The sequence below is a fragment of the Bos javanicus genome, chromosome 21 (assembly GCF_032452875.1).
Source record: "Bos javanicus breed banteng chromosome 21, ARS-OSU_banteng_1.0, whole genome shotgun sequence".
Classification (NCBI taxonomy): Eukaryota; Metazoa; Chordata; class Mammalia; order Artiodactyla; family Bovidae; genus Bos; species Bos javanicus.
The window spans coordinates 45,235,780-45,248,107 of NC_083888.1; the positions used below are offsets into that span (position 1 = coordinate 45,235,780).

The following is a 12,328-nucleotide window of genomic DNA, read 5'->3' on the forward strand; positions in this document are numbered from 1 at the left end:
TTTCTTTTTGGAAAACATAAATGTGCTTATTGCTCTAAATTCACGATGATAGACCTCAAACATCAAAACAATGTTCAAGTTTTAATTATCATTATTTACAACACACACACACACACACACACCTTGAATGATATAAATGCACAGCTTGGGCTTTGTGACATTTTTAAAAACCAAAAAAGATTACACAACTCAGAAAAGCTATGGCTCTGTAATTTCATTTTTTAATCAAAATACTTTAAAAATATCCTTCCTATACAGCCATCCCCATGTGTCAGCTTCCCTAATAGGTTTATGTTAACTGAATACAAAAGAAATGTGAAATAAATTTAACCAGGAGGGATGATCCAATCTAATTTTGATACATTAATGTCATATGCTGTACATGTTACAATAGCAGCCAGATCTAATACTAAGCTCCAGGCTATACTGAGATTTCCAAATGGCAGATTGTTCTAAGTGATATCAAGTATAATTGAAGTAATAAACGATAGTAAAAGCTGAGCACACTGTCAGGAAGAATTTAAGTATTTACTTTTTAAAATTAAATGAGTTAGGTTAGGAAAGACAAGACAACTGAAATAATGCAGGTCTCAATTTACAGAAAATTCCTTTTATTTATCTGCTACATTAACCCTTGAACTCTTGCCAAAGCTATCTATAATTTCTAGTGCCCACTTATCTAAAGAAATGAGAGAAAAGGGCAACTGTAGTTTTATTTTATAATGAAAGTTTGTCTTCAAATATCTACCACAGAGTATTAAAAGTCTGTTATGGAAGTTTAACAGAAAAGAATAATATATTTTTACAAAAATCCTGTAATGCAGATATTTGTGGCATCAGATCAGATCAGATCAGATCAGTCGCTCAGTCGTGTCTGACTCTTTGCAACCCCATGAATCGCAGCACGCCAGGCCTCCCTGTCCATCACCAACTCCCGGAGTTCACCGAGACTCACGTCCATCGAGTCAGTGATGCCATCCAGCCATCTCATCCTCTGTCGTCCCCTTCTCCTCCTGCCCTCAATCCCTCCCAGAATCAGAGTCTTTTCCAATGAGTCAACTCTTCGCATGAGGTGCCCAAAGTACTGGAGTTTCAGCTTTAGCATCATTCCTTCCAAAGAAATCCCAGGGCTGATCTCCTTCAGAATGGACTGGTTGGATCTCCTTGCAGTCCAAGGGACTCTCAAGAGTCTTCTCCAACACCACAGTTCAAAAGCATCAATTCTTCGGCACTCAGCCTTCTTCACAGTCCAACTCTCACATCCATACATGACCACAGGAAAAACCATAGCCTTGACTAGACGAACCTTTGTTGGCAAAGTAATGTCTCTGCTTTTGAATATGCTATCTAGGTTGGTCATAACCTTCCTTCCAAGGAGTAAGCGTCTTTTAATTTCATGGCTGCAGTCACCATCTGTAGTGATTTTGGAGCCCAGAAAAATAAAAGTCTGACACTGTTTCCCCATCTATTTCCCATGAAGTGGTGGGACCGGATGCCATGATCTTCATCTTCTGAATGTTGAGCTTTAAGCCAACTTTTTCACTCTCTACTTTCATTTTCATCAAGAGGCTTTTGAGTTCCTCTTCACTTGTGGCATAGAACCATGCATATAACAAAGTCATTCAGAACATATTGAATCATTTTAACGAAAATCTTCAAGTACATCCCTTATCATTTATATCCAAATGCTAAAAAAGTAATTATTTTATGCTGTTATGTTGAGGCATGTTTTTATATCTTTGTCTTTAAAAACCTGTTATATAAAATTAACTAAATTACTAATTATTATATAATAATTAAACAAATGGAGAAATTGCTAATCACTACCATGTATCTTGGGAGTTTTTAGACTACTGAATATAAGGATTTTGAGTGGTTAACAGTTAATGGAAATTTCCAAAGTGTGTTTGACATTTGACATAAATATTTTATATAGTATTTTATATTTTAAATTATTTTATCCATACCTTATCTTATAAGGATTTAAAGGATTGTGTGTTATGTACTGGTTTCTCTCTGGGCTTCCCAGGTGGCATAGTGGTAAAAAATCTGCCCGCCAAAGCAGGAGACACAGGAGACTTGGGTTCGATCCCTGGAGGAGGAAATGGCAACCCATTCCAGTATTCTTGCCAGGAAAATCCCATGGACAGAGGAGCTTGTCCGTGGGGTCACAAAGAATCAGACATGATTTTAGTGACTGAACATGCATGTAATTATGTATACTTAGAAAGTTTTTCTATATACAGAAAACTCACAAAGGAATTCCTACCTCCGTATTTTTGTACCCAGATGCCAATCACTTCTGAAATAGAGTATAAGAATTCTATATATGGGATAGGTCTGTTAAAATGACTGACAAGCAAAATACTCTTCCAAATTCACTTTGACTGCTATTGAAGTCATTTTGGAATTCAAGGTATATAACATAAGCTGCAGATTATCATTATCAATTTATGAAGACAAAATGGTTAACTTTACCAACATTCATTTTCTTGGATTATTATCTCAGTTTATTGATATTTCTACTACATTTTGGTGTGTGGAATAGAACAATATCACATGTGGAATGTGCTCAGTCACTCAGTTGTGTCCCACTCTTTGCGACCCATGGACTCCTCTATCCGTGGAATTTTCCAGGCAAGGATACTGGAGTAGGTTGCCATTTCCTGCTCCAGGGGATCTTCCAGACGGAGGGATCGAACCCGAGTTTCTTATGTTTACTGTACTGGCAGGCAGACTCTTTACCACTAGTGCCACCTGTGGAAGAGAATACAGTATCTACATATGCTCTACTACAACCAGAGGCTACTTCCTTTGTTCTGTACACTCAATTATTCTCTGCATTTTTACAACACTGGCTTAAATGGAAGCTGTAGTCAATTCAAACCCTTAAGACTTTTTCTTAGAAACTTTAAGTAGGTACAACTGACTATTAGAACTACAGCTCTTAATAAATTTTATCTTACCAGGTTCTGATTATCTTTAAACCTATCAGGGTCTTTTGTTAGCATGATTCTTCAACATGTTGGCTCTGACTTTTCTAGATTTGGGTTATCTTTAAAATCAAAATTTTGTGTCTTTATTTAGATTTTGGATAAAAATGTCAAAAGGGACAGATCTGGGTAGGAGCCTTATAGCAAGTCATTACAGATGTCCTTCTTAGTTAAATGAATATCCAACAGTTACTAAATGTTTTCTATTCTAAGTGCTCTGTGATAATTTAATGTTCACAACAACGATATAAGGTAAGTATAACTATTATTAACCTTATTTTTATAGGTGAGGAATTGAAGCTTAAAAAGACAAAGTTATATAACTAGTGTGGCAGAGCCAGGATTGAAACCCAAGCAGGTTAGTTTCAGAAACCACACTTTAACCACCTCTATACATTGCCTCTGATTAAATAATTAATTTATGTCTCTAGATATAATTACACAATCGGTCATGAATATACTTATTGAACTATTATTAAGACCACATTTCTTCAACCTGTCCACAACAAACGACTTAGTTAAATGCTTTATACTGTCTATTGCCTTCCCTGATGTAGTAATCCTATTAAAACAAATTAAGTTACTTTGATGTGATTTGTTATGGTGAACTCATGCTAGCTCCTAGTGATCACTACTTCATTACCTAAGTGCTCACAAACCATCTGTTTAATAATCCTATTTTGCCAGGCATTGACATGAAGCTCATGAATGTTAGTAATTTTTGTACTTGGTGGCCTGTTCCATGTCCTTTATGAAAATCAGATGTTTGCCTATCAACAACAGTGTTTCTCATTTTCCAGGATTATCAGGAGAGATTCCAGAGTTAATTCTAGATTTCCTCGGTGAAAATCATTCATTTGATGCTGGAGACTAAAATTCAGGTAATGTAACTGTATCATCTCTTTTACAAAATCAATGTATCCCCCGATGTCCCTATTTCTATTAAAAGCACCTAACAACTAATTTGGAGAAGGCAACGGCACCCCACTCCGGTACTCTTGCCTGGAAAATCCCATGGACGGAGGAGCCTGGTAGGCTGCAGTCCATGGGGTCGCTAAGAGTCAGACACGAATGAGAGACTTCACTTTCACTTTTCACTTTCATGCATTGGAGAAGGAAATGGCAACCCACTCCAGTGTTCTTGCCTGGAGAATCCCAGGGACGGGGGAGCTTGGTGGGCTGCCGTCTATGGGGTCATCAGAGTCGGACACGACTGAAGTGACTTAGCAGCAGCAACAACTAATTATGATTACTTAGAGTCAAAACCCGAAAGTCTTCAATTTCCGTCTTCCTTATAGTATCTCTGGGCTTCTCTGGCGGCTCAGATGGTAAAGAACTGGCCTGCAATGCGGGAAACCTGGGTTCAATCCCTGTGTCGGGAAGATCCCTTGGAGAAGGGAATGGCAACCAACTCCAGTATTCTCACCGGGAGAATCCCCATGAATAGAGGAGCTTGGCAGGCTACAGTCCATGGGGTCACAAAGGGTCCGACACAACTGAGCAACTGCACTTATAGTATCTCTAACAAGCTCATAAAAAAATTTAAAAAGTATTATCCATTTTTGTACTTTCCTTCCTAATGCCTCTACTGTTGCTCTACATAAGATATAGTCATCCTAACAGCTGGACTAGTTCTTGAGTTCTTAAAAGGCCTTCCCTCTCTCCTTCCTATCTACCTTCTTTCAAACATTGGCAAATATTGAGAGCCAAATGCACTGTGAAAATGTTAAGTCGCTCAGTAGTGTCCCACTCTTTGTGACCCCGTGGACTGTAGCCCACCAAATTCTCCGGTCCATGGAATTCTCCAGGCAAGAATACTGGAGAGGGAAGCCACTCCCTTCTCCAGGGACTGAACTTGGGTCTCCTACATTGGCAGGCAGATTCTTCACTGTCTGAGCCACCAGGGAAGTACTGTACCAGCTACTGGAGATACAATGGTGAGATACAGATGTGTTTTCTTTTCTCACAAAGCTTTAAGTCCAGTGGAGTGAAAGTAAAAAACTATTCAATTAATGAGTAATTAACAGTATAGGCAATGATATAAATATACTTCTCTGAATGCAAATAACAAAGACAACTGAACTATAATGGCATTTGAAGAATGCATAGAAGATAATTAAGTTAAGGCAGTTACTTCAGGGGATTAGTGGTAAATGTGTAGAAATTGAAACTGAGTTAGTACTCACTGTCCCAAGCCCTTCATTCTTTGCCCCTCATCCTCATATGTACCAAAACACAGACTATCATATACTCTTCAACCATGTGAAAAAATATACTCTCATACATTTTCATAACTCACTTGCTGTCTGGATCATTCATTCCTAGTAATTAGGAAAAGCTTCTTGAAGGAATAGGAAGAGCATCTAGTATTACAATATTTCAGCAGAGTGGACACTTGATAAATATGCTATTAAAAAGATACACCATAGTACTTAGCAATTTTTTTTTCTATTATTACATAGTGTACAGCATAAAAATAAAATCACCTGCACTGATGGCTTTACAACTTCCCTGGTGGCTCAGATGGTAAAGGGTCTGCCTACAATGTGGGAGACCAGGGTTCAATCCCTGGGTTGGGAAGATCCCCTGGAGAAGGAAATGGCAACCCACTCCAGTATTCTTGCCTGGAAAATCCCATGGACAGAGGAGCCTTGTTGGCTACTGTCCATGGGGTGGCAAAGAGTTGGACATGACTGAGTGACTTCACTTCATGGCTTTACTTAAATACACCATTTAGATGGTGATAAGTGCTTAAAAATATAAAATAGGGTAATGTGGTAGTGTTACTGGGTAGAGAGGGCTTCCTTAGCTCAGATGGTCTGGAAAGATCTCTCTGAGGAACTGTCATGTGAGTCTGAGAATAGAACAATGCAGATGAGAAAGCGTGTGTGTGTGTGTGTGTGTGTGTGTGTGTGTGACTGTGTATGTGCGTGTGTTAGTTGCTGTGTGTGTGTAAGTTGCTCAGTCGTGCCCAACTCTTTTCCACTCCATGGACTGCAGGTCACCGGGCTCCTTTGTCCACGAAATTCTCCAGGCATGTATACTGGAGTGGGTTGCCATTCCCTCCTCTGGGGAGAAAGCCTGATGAGGTGGCAAAAGAGCATTTCAAATGGAAAGAAACAGTAAGTGAAAAGCCCAAGTTGGGAATGAGCTCAATGTGACGGCAGGTTAGAATGATAGCCAGTGAGGCCAGGTTCAGATAAATGAAAAGGAAAGTGACAAGAGATGAGATTGAAGAAGTAGACAGGCAAATAGCCACATCTTGTAGGGCATGGAAGGCCGTGGTAAGGAATCAGTTTAATCTATGTGCAATGAGAAGCCACTGCTATACCATCCAAATTAAACCAGCCACAGTGTTAAGATAAATTTACTCTGAACCATTTATATTTCCTGGTTTCTCTATCTTTGATTCTTATCATCAGGAGTGTATTTATAGAAACTGGGTTAAAGGTGTTAGTCATTCAGTTGTGTCCAACTCTTTGCGACCCTGTGGACTGTAGCCTGCCAGGCTCCTCTGTCCATGGAATTTTCCAGACAAGAATACTGGAGTGGGCTGCATTTCCTTCTCCAGGGGGGATATTCCCAACCCAGGGATGGAACCTGCATTTCCTGCACTGCAGGCAGATTCTTTACCACTGAGCCACCTGGGGTTAAAGGTAGAGTTTATTATATTAAAATTATTTTATATAATGTGACTAAATTTGGGACTAAAATGATGTATATAATTTCACAGAATTATTAACTATTACATTAACTACACTTTTACTAACACAAAGAAAAAATTTTTATTATTCCTTCAATTTGTTTGTCATTTTCCAGACTATACTAGAATATAGTTCCTTGGAAAATGAAGTATCTTAATTCTATTTCTAGATAAAATTCAGAAAAATGGATTTAAAGTTAAAATCAGACCAAGCAGTTCTATAAAGCTCATTTACTTGCGAAACTACTGTGACCGAATGTCAAAACAGAAAACGAACGGCTGTCCAAGACACTAACAGTGTTTCATAGGGAACTGACTTAAATAAAGTGCTTCTTTCCTCTCTTTTGGGGGGTCCAGGAAATGAAAGATAGGCTAGAGAGTCCAACTAAGTAGGTTACAATTATCTCAACTTGATCTTCATCAAATTCCTAAAAGGGTGATTCAGCTACCTATGAAGCAGAGTATCAGCAAGTGGCTAGAACAAGGAGACAGAGGAAATGAGACAAGCTCCTGTGAACACTTTATACCAATGCTTGCAGCACTTTTGATTTTTAGGGGTGAATAAACTCAGTTAAGTGGAAATTATTTTTAACCATTTTCCGTCAATCTTCCTCAGGTAGAGATAATTTACAGAACAGAAGGTTGGACTGGAGTTACATCAAGATTCTTAATATGGTGGTGTAATATTTCTGAGAGAGACTACTTTGTAGACTGAATGCTTGGTTAATTTGTTAAAAAAAAAAAAAAGTATAGTCCATGTTGTAAAAATTCTGTTGCTATCATTTTGATCCTTGAAAAAGCCTTTCTTGACAAGAAATAAACAGCTACACTTATTTACCTCTATTTAACAAAGATATTTACCTCTAATTCTAAGAACATAAAATGCTTAAAAATAATTTACAGAACTACCACATGATAGTTTAAATAAAAAGTAAAAACTAAAATTAGTTTCTATAAAATATATATAAATGATTTTCTCCTATCAAGTTTAAAACAAAGAACCAGAGTCATAAATAATTCTACCTCGCCAGAGGCACAGCTATTTCTTTATACTGACTGTCGAGTATCTAATTTAATTAGAGGTATTAAACTCCATGCTGAGGTCAACAAGCCTTACTTCCTTCAATATTACACTTCAACCAGTGCTCATTAATGTGTCTACTGAATGGATTAACACACCTAAAGATATATGTACAAAGGAAAGGGGGACAACCTAATGATATCCAATTGTTCATTTGTAATAGGACACATGTTCTAGGCCTCAACTTATTACCACTAATGTGGAATTTATTAAATTCAGGAGAAAAAATACCAATACAGAAAGCGATTTTTTTATTAAGGAGAACTGGTATAAGACAACTAGTTTCTATGATGAAGTTTAAGCATTTAACCTTTTATTAAAAAGAAATTGATACTATAATAGAGCTAAAATATAAGCTTGTTACTTAGAAAAATCTTATATACTAGGACTCTGAAGAGCACTGAGCAGAGAAAATAAGTAAAAAGAAACTCATATAGAGAGCAATAAATATAAAGCTTTCTTGATATCTATGAAAAGAACATCTAGAATAATTTATACTGAATTATGAAATGGGGTAAATTTTTCCTCTCTACTGAATTAAGTGAAATATTGCATCAATTTAGTCCCACCTTGATAGAGAAGATTTTAAGATTACTTAAATTACTACTGGAGAAAACAAGAGAACTATACCTTCCAAAATGATATCACTTTATTACATACTGTTTATAATTTTGACAGGTTTTGTTTTTATATGGTGTTTTGTTTTTATATGTGAAAGAAGTGATATTTTGAAGATTTTTCACTACAACAAACAAACTCCTAAAATGCTTTAGGTTAAAAAAGTCTATCTAGCCAGGATAATTTTCTTCAATAAAACAGGTACAGTTACTTTAGCAACTAACATAACAGCATGCTTGCATTATAAATTTTAAAATGATAATTATGTGCTTACATTTTTTTTTTCTACCTACCTACCTATTTATATATTTATCCTGGCTGCACCACAAAACATGTGAGATCTTAGTTCCCTGACCAGGAATTGAACCTGTGCCCCTGCTTTGGAAGTGCAGAGTCTTAACCACCGGACCACTATGGAAGTCCCCTGTATTTTTAAAAGTTACAATACTTCTTACATTTCAGTACTAAACAACTGGGAAACTATGCCATCTATCTGCCTGCATTCTTTTTTTAATAATTTGGAAAAAAAAAAACAAAACACCCACTAAGTAATTAGAAAAAAATACCTGTCCTATTCCACTTGGTAAATTGTTAAAATATACAATTTTACATTTATAATTAATTAACTTAAAAGAAGAGAAAAACTAAAATTTTTGTCTAGGGTGTTGTGTCAGCAAAATCGTGGACCAAGGAATTGTTTCTTTAGAGACACTGAAAAAACACAATCTTATATACAGAAAACCCTGATTCTACAATAAAATCTGTTAGAACTAATATGAATTCAACAAATACAAAATTAACACACAAAAGTCAGCTGCATTTTTAACAACAGAAGAGGAAATTGTAAAAACAATTCAATTTCTAACACATTAAAAGAATAAAACATTAGCATAAATTTAAGGAGGAGAAAGATGTTGACAACTACAAAATATTGCTGAAAAAACATCAAAGACTACATAAAAAAATGGAAACATTTCCCATATTCATGGATTGAAAGGCTTAATATTATTAAAATGACTACTGCTGCTGCTGCTAAGTCGCTTCAGTCGTGTCCGACTCTGTGCGACCCCATAGACGGCAGCCCACCAGGCTCCCCCGTCCCTGGGATTCTCCAGGCAAGAACACTGGAGTGGGTTGCCATTTCCTTCTCCAATGCATGAAAGGACTACTAAAGTGATCCAAAGAGTCAGTGCAATCTACTGAAATCCCAACAAGGTTTTTCACAGATATAGAAAAACCAATCTTAAAATTCATATAGAATCTCAGGTGACTATGAATAATAAAAACAATTGAAAAAGAGGAATGAAGTTGTAGAATTCATATTACTTGAATTCAAAACTTACTACAAAGCTACAGTAATTAAAGCATTTAATTAAAGCAAAAGGACATTCAGACCAATGGAATAGAATAGGGAGTTCAGAAGTAAAAGTTTTACACAGATGACCAATTGATTTTTGACAAGGGTGCCAAGACCACTCACTAAAGGAATGCGTATCTTTTAAACAAACATTAGTGCAACAAATGAATAGCCACATGTAGAGGAATGAAGTCAGACTTTTACCTCATACTCTACACAAAAAAATAACTAAAAATGGATCCAAAACATAAACATAAAAGCAAAAATTAAAATACTCTTAGAAGAAAACACATGGGAAAATATTCATGAATTGGATTTGGCAATGAATTCCTAGATTCAGAAGCAACAAAAGAGAACATCGATAAACTGAACTCCATCAAAATAAAACTTCTGTGCATCAAAGGACACTATTAAGAGAGTGAAAAGACAACCCACAAAATGGGAGAAAGTATTTGCTAGTTATATATCTGATAAGACAGTAACATCTAGAATAGATAAAGAACTCCAATAACATAACCAGAAAATATAAGCAACCTAATTTAAAAAATGGGTGGAAGAGCTGAATGGACATTTCTTCAAAGAAGATATACATGTGGCCAATAAGCACACAAAAAGATGCACATCATTATTCAAAAGGGAAATGAAAGTCAAAGCCACAGAAAGTATAACACTCTGCACCTATTAGGATAGCTGATAACAAGTAACGGCAAGGATGTGGAAAAACTGGAACTTTTGTGCATTGGCCAGTGGAAATGTTAAATGCCACAGTCAGTTTGGAAAACAGCTGGAAAGCCTCAGAAAGCCAAACATATAATTTCCATGTTACCCAGCAATTCCACTCGTTAGTCTATACACCTAAAAGAACGGAAAATAGGAATTCAAACAAATACCTGCATGACAATGTTCACTGCAGCATTATTCACAATAGCTAAAAAGTGGGAACAACCCAGTATCTATCAATAGATATATGGACAAACAAAATGCATTTACATATCGTGGGATACTATTCAGTCATAAAAAGGATGAAATTCTGACATGCTTCAACATCAATGAAGCTTGAAAACATTATGCTAAATGAAATCAGACACAAAAGGACAAATACTATGATTCCAACTTATGTAAGATATCTAGAAGTGGAAAATTAAAAGGGAAAGAAAGTAAATTAGAGCTTACTAGGGGCTGGGTGTAGGTGGTAATGAAGAATTATTGTTAATGGATATAGAGTTCTGTTTGGGAGGATAAAGTTCTGAGATTTCCAGTTTCCAGCCTGGCAAGTAAGGAGAACAGAAGTTATCACTCTGTCCTAGCAACAAGTAAAAAGCTGAACAACTGAAAAATCAACTACAGTACTCTTCTTAGATCAGAGAAGTGAGATCATAGGGAAAACTGCTGTCCCAAAATTGGATAGGAAAATATGATGAATAATAATTTAACAGAGCAGAAAGCTCTGCAGGAACCAGTGCCAGAGCAGGAAAACCTGAGTTGTTGTTGACAAACTGCTGGAGACTCAGTGTAAATAAGAGTGACAGAATGAACATCAGAACCAGAGTAAGATATGGCAGGGATATGGGAATTACAACTATGATTAATATGCTAAGGGCACTAATGGAAAAAATAAACAACATGCAAGAACAGACAGATAATGTAAGCAGAGAGATGGACATTCTCAGAAAGAAAAAAAAGATGCTAGAGATAAAAAAGAACAATGTAAGTAAAATGAGGAAAGCCTGTGATGGGCTCATTAGTAAACTGGACAAGGCTGAAGAAAGAATCTCTGAGCTTCAGGATATAACAACAGAAATTTCTGAAACTGAAAAGCAAAGAGAAAAAAAAAAACCCTGAAAAAAACCTCCCAATATCCAAGAACTGTGAGACAACCACAAAAAGTGTAACATTTATGTATAGGAGGAGAGAAACAGAAGCAGTAAGATTGAGAATTGCCCCAAATTAATGTTAGACACCAAATAACAGATCCAGGAAGCTCAGAGAACACTAAGCAGGATAAAAGGCCCCCAAACTACATCTAAGCATATCATATTCAAACCTCAGAAAATTACAGATGAAAAAGCCTTGGGAGAAGCCAGAAGGGGGGAAAACATTTTATCTATGGAGAAGCAAAGATTAAAAATTACATCTGACTTCTCCTAAGAAATGAAAGGAGGAAGAAAGTAGGGTAAAATATTTAAAGGGCTGAGACAAAAAACTACTAATCTAGAATTCTGTACCCTGTGAAATTATCCTTTACTAGTAAAGGAGAATAAAGACATTCTCAGACAACAGAAACTGAGGGAATTTGTTGCCAGCAGACCTGCCTTATAAGAAATACATTTTCAGAGAGAAGGGAAATGATATACGATAGAAATTTGGATTTGCATACAGAAAGGAAAAGCATCAAAGAATCAATAACTGAAGACAAAATAAAAACTTATTTTTCTCATTCTTAATTGATCTAACACATAATAGGTTAAGGTAATAAATGGCAACAATGTATTTGATAATGTATGCTTATGTATATAAGAGCTTCCCTGGTGGCTCAGACAGTAAAGGATCTGCCTGCAATGCAGGGGTCCTGGGTT

The 12,328-nt window shown here is 36.3% G+C and overlaps 1 protein-coding gene and 1 long non-coding RNA gene across 7 annotated transcripts in view; one reads left to right on the forward strand and one right to left on the reverse strand.

Moving 5' to 3' along the window:
* Positions 1–12,328, reverse strand: part of RALGAPA1 (Ral GTPase activating protein catalytic subunit alpha 1) — a 223,684-nt gene that overhangs the window by 31,676 nt on the left and 179,680 nt on the right. The gene's annotated exons all lie outside the window — the stretch shown is intronic.
* Positions 2,113–12,328, forward strand: part of LOC133233961 (uncharacterized) — a 33,769-nt gene continuing 23,553 nt past the window's right edge. Inside the window, exon 1 of the long non-coding RNA XR_009731935.1 lies at positions 2,113–3,874. This is a non-coding gene — a long non-coding RNA (uncharacterized LOC133233961). The remainder of the gene's footprint in view (positions 3,875–12,328) is intronic.